Raw genomic sequence first — 14972 nt, 5'->3', positions numbered from 1 at the left:
TGCAAAATAAGTGGATTATATCAGCTTTATGGGCTATGTGACATGTTTTGCTGAAGTAATGTTATTTAAATTCTTAATGTTTTTCCATCAGTGAAGCAGGAAAAAATACTTTTAATTATGGATTAATGATCTCTGGGATGCTGTTTATTGGGGTTTTTTTGGGGGGTTGTGCTTTTTTCCCCTACCTTGTGCCTATCATGCCACTTTTGTTGTGTTTCTGTCATTGCTGCTTTAGATCCAAGCAGGATTCTCTGGGCATGGCTCTTTTAAAGTCTCTGGTTATTATCTGGGTGGGATTTTCCTGTTCTGTTTCCAGACATGCTCTTTTGAAACAATGTGTTATTTCCTTGTTAATCATGCTGAGAATGATGTTTGCTTTTACTTGATGGAGTTGGGCTGACATTTATGCCATACGTTTCTTAAAGCGAAGGCTCTCTTTGAGGTGTCAGACATGTTGTAAAGGCCATAAGCATTCTCAAAGAAACACTTCTGATTTTTGCCCCATCACTGTAGTATAAGAGGAGAAAGGCAAAAAAATGGTGCTTCATGAGCCAGGGTTTTACTGCTTTATGGTGACAGATAATGGTAATATTTACTCCTTATGAGCCATGCACATAAATCTACATATTTATGTAGTAATGAATACAGTAAAATATTGTGGCATTTCTACTTAGAACATAATTGCCATGTATATTAACACAGATCTGGATGTCAGAGAAAGCCAAAAATAAAGCTATTTTACCAAATTGATTCATTACTATGGGAATATTTTAAGAAGTTGTAATAAGGTAGGTTCTTGAGAAATAGACTGAAATATTTCTGTTTACATGTAATGACAATGTAAAGGTGATAAGCAGTGTCATTCTTACACTGCAGAGGTAATTCTTACATTGCTGCAAAGGTAGCTGTAGACTAGTTCTTGTACTAAATTTCTGAAGTGTTTTAAATAGCTCTGTTCTTTAGAGTCAAAGCAGATTGAACATTGAATTTAAAAAGTTCTGCTAGACTTGGTTTACTCTTTTCTGAAACTTTGCAGCTCTTTTCCTCCTTGTTCTATCTATCTTGTCTCCTTTTCCATTTTCCATTTATCTCAGCCTAGATACACCAAACCTTAAATGAAATCAATGTTTTTCTTTTCTCTGCTTTAATACCTGCCTGTCATCACACCACCTGCCCCAGGTTTGGAGCATTTGCATTGTTTACATTGATTGGATTTGAAAGCTGCTCTCCTGATCTGTTCTCCATCCAGTATTGCATCCTTGTACCTTATTCCCCTGATGTTTCTGCCTCCTTGTCCTCTGTGCACCACCCTTCCACAATGAATGATCCCCACATTCTTGCTTTGGGCTGCCTTTGCTTGTTGTTGGAGGTGTAATGGTGCTGTGGCAAACCCAGCACTCAAATGCTGCTGTTGGCCCTCTACAGGTGTGAGCATGCTGGGAACTCTTGGGTTTGGGAGCAGTTTCAGGAGCTGCTTGTCTTCTCCAGCCAAAACTGACCTTGGGAGGACTTAGTGACTCTAAACCTGAGCACAGAGAGTGCTGCCTTGTGAAGTACCATCCTTATCCTTCACGTGTATGGAGTAGTGGCCCAGGAGACCTCACCTACGAGTGCATCAGAGACTGTGCGATGGGGCACTTGAGCAAGGCCTCTCGTCTGTTCAGAACGTAACAAGATTTACCAGCAAGATGTCCAGGTAATGGTGACAGTCTTAATTCTGAATTGAGGGGTGGGAATGTTTGAGGATGTGTTTTCTATGGATGTAGGTAGAAATCAGACTTTAAATCTTGCTGGATAGTTATAATGGTGGTAGCAGGACTTCTAAACACATTCCAGAGCTTTCAATTTTATTGACGATGTGCAAAGCCAAATGAGGGGTATTTTTTAAGGTTCTGACCCAATCCCTTCCCATCTGTCTGGGCCTGTTTCTCAGGTAAGATACCTATGGGATATGGCAGAATTGCTAGTTTGGGTTTTTTAGATCACAAAATCTACTGAGATACTAAAGGAAGGGCTAGTAATGAGAGAGGATCAATTGACAGGAGAAAGGGTGATTGCTAGCGATGAGCAGGGAAAATGTACGTGCTGCTCTCAGGGTTTTCTTAAAACAGTTTCTTTCAGCATGTTCTCTAGTGACCTTGAAGGTGAGGTTAATTTGATATTGATCAGATTAACAAATGTAAAATCTGGTAAATAAAAGCAATTAATTGAAAATAGTGAGGAGGTTGAATAAAAGTAAGGGGAGCTTTAACATTTGGAAGAACAAGAGGCTACAGAACTCCTGATGTTCCTGAAGTTAAGCATGAACTTGTGACTCCTTGTTACTTGCTAGAGAGAACTTTGATTCAAGGGGCCTCTTATGCTTCAGCATTTGATTCTGTTCACACTGATCCAGCCACTGAAGCTGAGCAGAAAATAAGGTCTTGTCTCCCAGAATTTCTAGTCAGATTGCATGCACCCAGACGTTTTTTACAGGCTTGTATTTAATTAGTCCTAACATGACCCAGGAAAGGAGATTTTGAGCTCGCTGTCTATGTTATGTTAAGGTACTGTGCGAGTTTGTCACATTTATGTTATTGAAAGAGGTAGAAGGATATTGGGATTTAACAGATCTGTTTGCGAGCCTGGGCTGCAGACTTGGGGGTCAGACACATGAATACCCCTGTGTTTAACATTAGTGTTTGTCCTTCTTCTCTCTGACCTTCATGGCAAATGTTCTGCCTTCTTTCTGAAGATACGCAGTGTGAGGGCAGGATATGGGATACCTGTGCATTCTCATGCAAATCCTGATTTATTCCTGATGAACACATCTTTCCACAGATGCTGACAGGTCATGAGAGTAAACCTAGCAGCACACACCATGTGCTCAGAATTCACAATCCTCATCTCTTCCAAAGCAAACCCTGTAGTCTGTTCTTTAAAGCACCTTGTGTTTGGGGAGGTGCTGGGGTTTGTGGGTTTCACAGTCCTAACGGGGGAAGCTCCAGTTTGCATTGTGCACTAACATCTTGAGTAGAGGCTTTAGGCAAATGCTTTTTCCTACTGTTGTTACTTATTCTGTCCTTTACATACAAAAGAGAAGACGTGAGAAAATCAGCAAGTGAACCCAAGCCCCAGGCTGTTTGCTTTCATGCAGTGGGCAGAGAGAGAAAATGAAGTATTGTTAACTGCCTCCTTCACTGCCTCCTTCACTCCATTCTCATCCCATGAGTCCACATGGAAAAAAAAAGCCTTTCACATTTCGGTACCAGAAAAAACATTACAAGGAAAAAAACCCAACCACACTGCACTCCATACATTGCAGCAGTATCAGCCCTTCCCAGCTGCCTGTGTTGCTTTTAAGAAAAATGATAATAGAAACACTAGTGGGGAAAGACAGAGCACAAACAATTCCCACTCTTCCCCTTGAAGTGAGCAGTTTAAAAATGGGCTTATTTTGTTAGAATTCAGGGTAAATGCTTTTCAATAGATGAGAGATACTTTTACTCAGTTCCAATGGACTCCACCAAATCAACCTCCCACTCAATTCAATTAATTCCCTTCCCCCTGTGTGTAAGGAACAAGGTTTGGATATAAAAACACTAAATGTAAGATTAAAACGTCTACAGAGATGATCAGAAGGGAGTCTATTTTAATAACCCTCTCAGATTGCTGTGCATGAGATGTGGAAGTAGGAAGTTTAATCTCAGTGCAGTGCCTTTACAATTATAATCAGAATTGAGCTGAGTATTGGTCAATAGGAAATTTGCTCCTCAGGGTAGGGAGGACTGTAACAAGAATTAAGTCTCAGGATGTTAGTGAAGGAAACCATCTGAAAAGAATAATCAACTGCAGTGGTATGGATCTCAGGTGCAAAGAAAGAATTGTTCAAAATTAAACAAAAACCCAGAGTGAGAAACAGCAGAAAATTCACAGAGACTTAGATGATCATTGTGCTAACAGGAAAGAAACACAGGTTCCAAGTGCATGATGCTTTTCTTTGGTGATTCTTTTGCTTTAAGATATTTACAGCTGGTGTCAGTGTAAAAGGAAAAAGCTGGATATCAGCAAAAGGTTCTTCACACAGAGGGTGGTTGGGCACTGGAACAGGCTCCCCAGGGAAGTGGTCACAGCACCAGCCTGGCGGAGCTCAAGGAGCACTTGGACACTGCTCTCAGATACATGGTGTGATTTTTGGGGACAGTGTTGTGCTGGGCCAGGAGTTGGACTCGATGGTCCTGTGGGTCCCTTCTAACTCAGCATATTCTATGATTCATACTCAAAAGAGAAAATGGTTTTAGCAAAAGTCACTTGACAAAAAAAATTTTCTGTAGTTGCAGCACATATTCATGAAAATGTTTGCATTTCTGCACATTCTGGCCATCTATAGTATTTAGCATTTCAAATTTTCCTGTCAGTATTACTTTCCTGTAAATATTAACAAGTCAGGATGCTTGTTATGTCAAGGCAGTTTTCTGTGGGGGTAAGCTATTGCCTTAACACTTTTTAAAGCTGAAGATTTCCTAATATCAGTCGCTAATCACAATTGTTAGTCCTTCATGATTTAAGTAGAGGTGTCCATTTCTTATGCAGAAGAAGCAGAATGTACAGTGTGGCATTTCCTTTAGTCAAATCTTAGTCACGTGATATGATACTTGAAATTACCACTTCAATTTAAAATTGAATCTTGTTTCAAAGAGCTGACAGTTACAATGTCTTTTCAATATATTTATCATTGCTTCTGAGTAATGAAATTACTCACAGGACACAAGGAAGTGGGATCAGGCCTCATCTTTGAAAACTGTCTCTGCTGGGGAACAGCCTGGCAAGGCCAACAGCAGCCAGGTAACCCTGTCAGTCATGCCACGTCAGGCTGGGATTGCTTAGGAAAATATGTCAGAAATACCAGCCTGGGGCACAGAAATCAGCAAAACTGGCACCAGTGAGGGAAGAAGTCATTGCAGGAAGGTTGTTTATTTTGTGGGAGGGTAAGACAGAGAAAACAGGGTCAAGTAATGGGAAGAGGTATGGTAAGGTATGCAAAGCTCTCCGTTTTACTGCAAAATGCAGGAATCACCTCCGAATGTAAGAGCTGCAAGATATAGCAAAAATCTTGTAAAGCTGAATATAAAATGAATATTCTGGAGTGAATTTAATCTAATTATTTGGGAGTTCAGATGTAGGTGATACTAGTTCTGCTTAAACATAGCACTGATGCTCTGGAAATCTTGAACAAGCTATTAAGGAATTACCATATTATAGGCAAATATTTTTTTTACAATTTGCTTCCAGTGCAAAGGCATATGGTGCTACTATGTCTCAAGCAATAAATAAGCAGATGTCAGAAATGTAGCCTGTGCTTGACACTGGTTGAGCTGCCTGTGCTTCCCCAGAGCCTGAAGCTGCAGCACATTTCATGGTGCCTACCAGAGTCAGAGCAGCTTGAAATACCACTGAGAGGCTGGGGAGTGTCACAGGGGGTGCAGTGTCATCGGCCTCACCCACGTGTCCACCAGAACTTATCTACCCTCTTGGTAATGAAGGTTTCCCTTCTTCAGACAAGACATCAGACCTGGGCAGTGCTCCTGAGAGGGAGGAAGGGCCTGAGCTATGCTTTCAGTCATTCTGGCTATCCCAGGTGGATTATTTGGATGATTGCAGGATCATTTGGTGGCTTTCTCTCATAAGGCATCTTTGAACCTAGTGTGCCTTAATCTAGTACTGAATAGAAGTTAATTTAAAGCTATTCAGAAGCTAATTTAGAGAGGTTTACTGAGCTCTCTTCAAAAGAGCAGTCTTTTAGGATTCCATTTCTAAATCGTGATTTTTCTTTTTACTGTGGCTTCCAGGCTCTGCATCAGGGAAAAATATCTTGGTTACTATTGTAGGATATGAGATGGTGGTTAATGGTGGTTACTTTGTCTTTTAAGAAGTGCTGAGTTCTTCTTGAAACACTGATACCTTTACACAGCACATGTGGCACATCTGTGTGGCCCTTAACCCCACTGGTACAGGCAGATACCAACAGCAGCTTGCAGTGACTCCTGGATTGCAGCAAACACCCAGTCTTCTGTATTTCTCCCAGGAATCTCACTGTTGTCATTCTCCTTACACACATCCTGCCAACTGTTTGTCATCTTGCCACCAAACAAGCTCCTGAGGCCCATGATGCTGTTCAGATGAATCCCTGGCCACCTTGCACCCAGTCCTGCATTCTCCTGAAGAGCAGCACATGGATTATGAACACACATCCTAGGAGGATAACAGGAGAGGATTTACCTAAAGAGGAAACCAGATACTGTTTAAAAAACCACAGTATTTCCCTAACAAACCTAGGAGCAACTGGCACTGGGTTTCCTGGAACACTTTTTATGCATTTTAATTGCCATTTGTCTGAAGACTTTGGATGAATCTCATTCTAAACTTCAGGCTCTTGTGTCTTGAAGCACCTGGTCTGTATGTGAGGGTAGGACCTTTGGCCAAACTATTGTATCTCTGAAAAGTTCAGAACAACGGCTATACTGCATGAACTGTGGGGCAGTGTAGAAACAGGCAGAGGTGAGTGTCCCCTGTTGCTAACTGATTACAAAAAGCCCCTTTTGGGGCATTGGGAGGACTCCTGCTCTGGAGGATTAATGTATTTTCTTGGTGGTGCATCAGTGTTTTCTGACTGAAATGACTCTAGAACAATAATTCTTTAAGTAATACAGGGTAGGAGCAGGAAGGATGCAGTGGTGAAACTGGAGGAACTGAGCTTTATGGCTTCCCCCCTACAGTCTGAAATGTGGTGCTAAGGCACCCAGGTGAGCATTCCCCAGACTGCTTCCCTTACAAGAGAAACGTGCACCTTAGCCCAGGGCAACCTCTGTGCTCAGAGCTCTTGTCCACTTCAGCTGAATTGTATCCACCACCTGATGCCACCTGTGCAAATGTGGCATGACCTATTGATGGCATGGTTTGCACTGGCCTTAAACTGAGATATTTTAATTCATGTTTGGTGTGAGGAAGAAGTAAGACCTTCAGTGTTCACATGGCACACCTTTCTGTGCTCATGCAACCGAGTCTAAGGTCTGCCCCTAAATTCCTGCTGAATAGGATGTGTGCTGCTGAGACCAGAAAAGAGGAGCAGTGCAACCTTGTCTCGGCTCTTGCAGGAGAGCAGGAGCAAGCAGGCCCAAGAGAGCACAGCAGCGCTCTCCAGTACCTCAGGCTGGTGCCTCTCCAGTTTGGGGAGCACTGTGAAGGCTGTGGGGTGGCACATCTCTACTGAAGTTTGTGTAGAGGCTTGAGCGATGACTTTCTGACTGTAAAAAGGGTTCAGTTGCATTTGATAGGAGAGCACGTAGAAACACAGTATTTGGGCCTTCTTAAAAACTGGGACAAACCTGTAGTGCCAGCAGGGTATATGCATGGCTCTGGACTGGGGATTGCATTGGAAGGCAGGAAACTAGGTGGTTAATTCCCTGTGATGTTTTTAACTCCTTCCTCACTTGCAGCAGTGTCCAGTGGGTGTCAAATTCTATGTCTGGAGCTGAGTCTGGCAGGAGCTCACAATGATGGTTCAGTTGTAAGTATTGTACAGAACATGTGGCTGAGGTTATCCTGACCCTATGCACCTGGGCACACTTTCTTGCAGGAGTTCAGGATTTTCCTGGAGTGTCAGGTGGGAGTATGACTCTTGTTTTCAGAGAGAACTTTTGAAAAAATTGTGGTTGGTGGAGAAGTTAACTTGAGCTGAGATGTTTTCTTTTTCTGTTACTCCTTCCAGTCAGAAAACTAAATTGATTAAAAAGCTGTTTTTAAAACAGAGGATTACTCAGTCTTTTGTAGTTCCTTTTACAAGAAAAACGTGCTCAATAGAAAGGAGCCTAAGGTTTGCAGTAGAGAGAGATAGCCCTGTAATCTTTGTGTCTGTGTGTGGGAAGTACTTGAAAATTGCCTCCTACGGACAGATTAGTGAATTGTTGGTAGAGGAAAGTTTCTTAAAAATTACGCTTTGCATAAACTTTAAATTGCAGAAAACATCTACTTTCCTGTTAGCTCCATTATTTATGTACTATCTGAAACAAATGTCAGGCTGACACCTCACAAATTGTTTACTACTGATTCTCCTATTACTTTACAGATGTTCCAAAAGTTTTCACACCAGCTTCTCAGAAAATATCTAAAGATGAGGGCAGGTTTCATTCTGTAGCATCATTGTTTTTGGCAGGTATGAAGAAAGTTGAGTGGGCTGATCATGTGCTTCCCATCTTGTCAGCTCATCACTGTTAATAGGTGCTTGAAGGAAAATTGCAGTTATTTCACACAGCACTGGAAGCTGAAAGTTCATATGTCAAGAAAAGATGGACACGGAAATAACAGACTTTTTTATCTACAAAAGACATCCCCTGTGCTGCCCTGTTGGGGGTAGTTATCTTTTGTGCATGTGTGATCTTGGTCTAATTTGGACTTGCTGATGCTCACTGAAAAGGACATTACACTCAGTCTGGGCCTGTCTTCCTCGAGACCTTGAAACGCAGAGCAGGATTTTTTCCCAGTAGTGCTGAAGTCCCCCTAAAGGCTGACAGAGTACTACTGTGCACAGGTTTTCCTGATTCCTGGAACTATAGCTCATTCCTGAGTGCCAGCTATTGACACCTCTCTCTCAGCCACTGTGTTTATTGCTGTTCCTTATCCACAGAAGTAAGGTACAGCAGCTTCACAGGAACAGGTCCATATATCCACCATGGATAAAAGTTCCTCCAAATGCAGCTTGGACTCTACACCTTTAGTGGTTTTAATGACTAAACCATAAAATTTCCTTCTCTTACTTGTCTGAAACCCATTCTAACAACCCAGTCAATCTGCCCACATCCGTGGCTTCCTGGGCTGCAATTTATCTCAGATGATAAATACAGAAAGCTCTGCTTAACCCGGATTAGAGGCATCCTGCAGTGTTGGAAACAGCTCAGTGCTTGCAGGTTTTGGTACAGCATGTTACAGCATGACAGTAGCATGGCTGAGCTGTTAAAATGGCCAGTTTGCCATTCATGGTGCACCAGTCAAATAAAACTTGTCTTGCTATTGATTGTTAACAGCAGCTAAGCAAGCTCTTTTGTGTGATTCATCTCCCCTAAATTTAGCTGCCTAAATATTAGACACCTCATCTGAACCAGTCATCTACCATAGTCTCAAAATTAGTTATCAGAGATAAGCAGCTCAACACTACCTGTGTCAAGAGAGGTTTCTGGCAGAGGTAGGGGGTTAAGCCATCTCTGGATGTAGCTGTTTTTCTCCACTCTTTCTGACTTAATTTAGTGAGTTTTGCCAGCAAGGCAAGGGAAGCTCTATTCTTTGCTCTGTTTTTCAAAAGCATCCTTTCCATTTCAGCTACCAGTATCCTTCCTTTTAATTATGAAAAAATGTCTTTGTGTGTGAAGCACCAAGTTGGATTTGCTGCCATGATTTTAAGTTATTGCCTCTTATTTTCTTATTGTTTCTCCTGATTGTGAATTAGAATAATTTCCAAGGTTGGGTGAAAAAGAAATGTTCTTTATTCTTTATTTAAACACATTTTTTCCAGTAATCAATAGCATAACTGGAACTCTGGGTTTCAGTGCTTTCTCCTTAAGAGCATAGATCAGAGTATTGTGAAGCCATACATCTTCCCTGTCAAACATTTAATTTATTGTGCTGTTCATTTATAGCTCGAGACTAGAGAACTATTGGTTGACAAAAGAGGATGGATGACTCTTTTATTGAGTCCTTATACAGCTGGCAGAAGATAGCAAATGGAGGAAGGAGATGTGCAACACTCATTTCCAAACTTCTAATAAATCGTGGCTGGATCACAAGGGATTTATGCTAACTTAAATAACTTTCCAAAGGATCGGGAGTTGACAATCATTTGTCTCCTTCTCTGTGGTTAAACTTGAGCATCAGAAAGCAGGTTAAGAAGAAACTTTTATAGTGGTACACAACAGCTAATGTTGTGGATATAGACAAATAAACAGCATGATCCTTTTCTAACTCAGTTATGGGTATTGCTTTGTCCCTCGGAAGTTAAAGCAATATTAGCATTTGAACAGCTCTTGTTCAGTGTTATTTATCCCATTATACATCAGTGCTCCTTTGCAAGTTAGGATTTTGTGGTAATGGCAAAGTGATTTCAGTACCTCTCTGAGGCTCAGTTTGTTGGTGGGTGCCCAGCAGGGTCATGCTGTGGGAGTGCTTTGGAGCCCCGATGCTGCTGCTGCCTCAGAACTTCTTGGTTATGAGGCACTCAGCCTCCACTCCTGCAATTGTCTTCCTTTGATCATTTTGATGTACACAGAAATCTTACCATGGTAGAAAAGTACAGGAGCTTATTGGTTTGAACTAATAATTTCCTGCATTTCATATTTTTCTGGTTTTTTGCAGTATCAAGTTGTAGGTTTTATCTTGAGCTTTGGGGACATTTGTGACTCTGTTCCTTTGCTTTTTCTTACCATATCTGTATCTCTGGTGATGTTCCAGAAGAATTCATTATTATTTCTTAACTATGATGTTTTCTTCTTGAGGAAAGTTCTGCTATAACATTTAAAATACATCTTTTTTTTTAGTGATCTCTTGACTGCATATTATCACTGGGTATGAGCCATGCAATCTGAACTTCAATCTGCTTTGTTATCTAGTAGCAGTAAAGTCTTATATCCTCCCTCTCAATCACTAGAGGGGAATGAATCCTATTTAGCCATAGCAATTAAAGAGGTTGTGATTGGTTTCAAGTTAGAAGTCCTGATGGGTTGGAAAAAAGAGCTGCATTCTACAACTCTCTAACTTTCCCAAATTCCTTGTTTCACTTTTCTTTAATAATCTGTTATTTAGGTGTGTTAAAGCTAATACTACAGTTTATGCACATGTATGTAGAACATGTAAATCACTGAGTAACTACTGGCAAAGAGGAATGCAGAAGCCATTGTGCTCATAGAAGCTAAACAGAGGTGAATGAGTGCATGCTATAATAATTCTCTCCAGAATTTCAAACAGTGTATATACGAAGCAAATGCAAGGAAAGTGTTATCTGAGCTTTTTAAAATGAAGTGATATTCCTGCTTGCAACATCTTCATAAACAGGCTAAGACACATTTCTTTTATCTGCACAAAAATGAATGGCATTTCAATCAATAAACACAATAGTGAAGAGAAAGTGGTTGTAAGTATGTAGCTGCAAATGTCAAATACAGTAAGTATTTAGAAATAAATTTTAAAAATTGGGATTAGTACATTTGTTTATTTTTTAATGAAGTGTACTTGCATAGTAATCAACACTGACCATCAAATTAACATGCAGAATTAATAATGTGTGATTTATTTTTGAAATGAAGAATGCTTTTATATCACAACCCCATAAAGAAGGAGTCAGCCTGATAAAATCTTACAAAAAGGCTCATAAATGGGACACCACAAATCAAAATAATTACCTTTACTCCTATTATATTCAGAAAGGTTCCTGTGTAGAATAGGTAGAAGAAAGAAAAAGGAATGCGTGGATGTGATATGATGTAACAGAACTCCCAGACTTGCATTCTACCCGCACATGTGACTACCTTTCAGGGAAAGTACTGGGCCAGACTTTGTTATTTAAAAGCTTTTAATACCTTTTATTAAAAATATTATGCACAAATGGAGAAGGCTATGGCACTTCAAAGAATTAACCCTTGTAAATATCTGCTCATATGCATCCCCATGTGGAACACTTCTGCCATCTTGTCTTAAGAAGCTATTTTACAGAAACAGTGTTTTCCAGCACAGATTTCTGTCTTCCAAGCTTCATGAAACCTCACATATAGATACATTTGTACAAACAAAGCTCCAGCCTATTATCCAGAGGTAACATTTGAGTTTGTGGAAATGCTCTCTGAAAATACTTTCACCCTTATTCCCCAAAGTCAGAAAAACTTACCCCATTAGTCTGTTCTCCATAACTTTCTCAACAAAACAGCTTATAAAGCCATTTTCATCCAGTGGTAGTCCTGACCCAAACTAGCAGCTTTTCAGTGTCCAGTGAAGCAAAGTTGGAGGTGTGGAACCTGGCGCCTTTTGGGGCTGTGCTGCTCTGTGCACCACATTTCCAGCAGCGCTGGCTGAATTTGTCTGTGAGGGCTTTGCTGGCACAGCCGAAGGGGAGGCCCTGCAGCTCTGGGGCATGCAGAGCAGAGCCAGCAGTGCTGGCTTCCCATTCCTGCATGGCAGCAGCCTCCTCCTCCTCTGTGCTGGGGCAAGGAGGTTAATTGTAAAATATGGCCTGTCTTGAGCAAGTGTGGCGAGGAACTGATACCTTTATTCTTCACCAGACCTTGACCAACCCACAGGGCTGTCGGCAGCACTCAGCACAGTGTTAATGAGTGTTCCTGGTAATTAACATACTACAAATTAGTCCTGTAGTTAAGAAGTCTCTAAAGGGGCAGGATGGTCTGCACTAAGTCCTTGTGAGGACTAGGTTTGCAAACTCTGAATTCATTGATAAGCATCATTGTAATAACCGTAGGTACCCTGGACTACCAGGACAATCTGAGGCTTGTACTATTCTGCATTTTATGAGACTTGGTGCATTCAACGTCTTCACAAGGAAATTTAAGGAAAAAAAAAAAGCACACCCCAGCTAGTTCATACAAGCATGTTTGCACCTTTTTTCCCCCATTTTTGAAGAACTGTGTTGAGATAAAAAGAGATGGTTGAGAGAAGATCCATTAGAATTAATCTGCAATCATTGTAAACAACAATAAAACTTCCAGTATTTCTACTTTTCCTTTTCTGTTCCTTTTATTTTCTCAATAAATAACAGACTTGTTCAATAAGTGAAATAGACTGTTTCAGTAGTCCATCATGGATTTTATTCTGGTTGTTCTTTTTATATCATGCTACTTTAAAAAATCCATTTTGTCAGGCTGTTTTTCATTCAAGCTTATTGCAAATTATTTGTTTGTCCCAAGTACATCTTACATTTAGTGCAATAGATTCCACTGAGTTCTTGATGGGGAGATAAAACATAGGATGGCTAGATACTCAGCATTGGTTCCTGAAATTCCTGTTACATCCTTCCCCACACTTGCCTCCCTTTTAGCCAGGTTTACATGCATTCTCATACTTTTTGCCGCAAGGTAAGTATAAAAACACTTCCCTGCTCTTAAATTTCCAAGAGACACACCAGGGAAAACACAGGAGGAGGTTTTTTTTAAAACAGCCTCAGCAACATTGAGGCAACTGCTGGTTTATTGTGTTGCCTGGTGAGCTCGTTATTTATCAGATATATCCTAACTGCAGAAATATGCCTAAAAACATAGGTGTTCAGTGATTTACACAGAGAAAACTTATAAAACTTATAACTTTCATTACCTTTTAGTAAAGTTTCCTTTCTTGTCTTGTGTGTGAGCAAAAAATCTACCTTCATGTTTCTACCTACCTAAATATTTCATAGTCTCTCCTACTGTACCTGGTCTGATTTCCAATCTCCAGTTAGTATGCAGAGCCATGTTTTTATGAAGTTCAAGAACTTACATGTTGCTTTGGTGTCACAGACATTTCCCTGAGTAGGTGATAAAGCAAGTCTGTGTCCATACACCAGATACTGCACCCAGCACTGAAATTTTAGCCCATTGTTGTATGGAGTCTGAAGCACAAACAAAATCACCCCCCTCGAGGTATTTTTTCACCAAGAGCCTTAATCACACAAAAAAATCTTTTCATTATTATAGCTTTTTCATTGTTAATATCTTACTTTCCTACCAAATATCCACTGTGATCTTTTTCGGTAAGTCAACATATTTGTCCCTCCCCAAGCAATACAAAATAGTAAGAAAATATTATTTTCTGAAGGTAAGGAGAATGCTGAAGTTTGCTACACAAATTTAAAATACATTTAGATTATTCACTTGTTGTTTAAAAGGTTTTAGAGTTTTAAAGGGTGAGCTGGATTGCACTTTTTTCCATTGCTGTCTTTTTGGTGCATCTTCACATAGGGATGCATTTGCCTTTTGGGAAGTTGACAGTGTAAGTGGCTGACAAACTAGCTAATAAATCTGAGGTTAATAGGGTTGTAGACAGCCAAGTACATAGGTGTAGGAAGGATCACCAGCCACAGAATGCTGCACATCTAGAAGCTGTCAATACAGAGTATGAAAAATGCAAAGGACAAAGCAAAAGTAGAAGTTCCAGCTCATTTTTCTGCTTGCTGAAGCAATCTCTCACATCAGCATATCCTGGTCCTCTAGGGAAGGCATGTATTTAGGGTTTGATCTTGCTTCTACTCAGGCCAGAAAAAAGTGTCTTTTTTAACCCTAAGTGGACAGGATCAGATTGCTAATGATTGTCCCCCCAAAAATTAAACCAGAAAAAGTAAAAATGCCTCAGGTTATACCAATATGACATGTTTCTGTAAGAAGTAGTACTCTCTACTGCTTGTGTAGAAGTCAGCTTGAATTCATTTAGAGGTATTTAGAGATGGGTATTAGAGCTTTAAAGCTGATTATTCTAGTTCTCCTAATTAGTGGACCAAATGTTTGATACAGCTGCTGTGCACTCGTGGTATTGAGGACAGTTTCCATCTGGAGGAAAAAAAGTCTTTTGAAGAAATTTTCTGTGCAGTAAATTAAATCCCTTGAAGTAGCTTGTGGCCAGAAATTTGAGTAAGTCAGCATGGGGCTCTTGGATTCAGCAGAGCTGCACTGATGGCTGTCACCTGTGATTGTCATTGAATTATGCAATGGAATTCTCTCAATTCCTGAACACAAGTATGAAATAGGAAAGGGTAAAAAGATGTTACCATTCCACCAAAACTCTTCAAAGAAATGACAATTGCTAAAGCTTTGCATCTTCAATAAACTTTCCACTTGTCTGAAGCCACCATAAAAATAGCTGGCTGGAGACTTAAAGGTGTGCACATCACAGAACTGCCAGGGAAACCCTCCCTGCACTAGGCAGACTGCCAGGCTGCTCAGCTGGGTTCTTTGAAGGCATGATGCCCTGAAGGC

The sequence above is a fragment of the Corvus hawaiiensis genome, chromosome 9 (assembly GCF_020740725.1).
Source record: "Corvus hawaiiensis isolate bCorHaw1 chromosome 9, bCorHaw1.pri.cur, whole genome shotgun sequence".
In the NCBI taxonomy this organism is placed as follows: domain Eukaryota; kingdom Metazoa; phylum Chordata; class Aves; order Passeriformes; family Corvidae; genus Corvus; species Corvus hawaiiensis.
Note: the sequence above shows the minus strand (reverse complement) of the source record.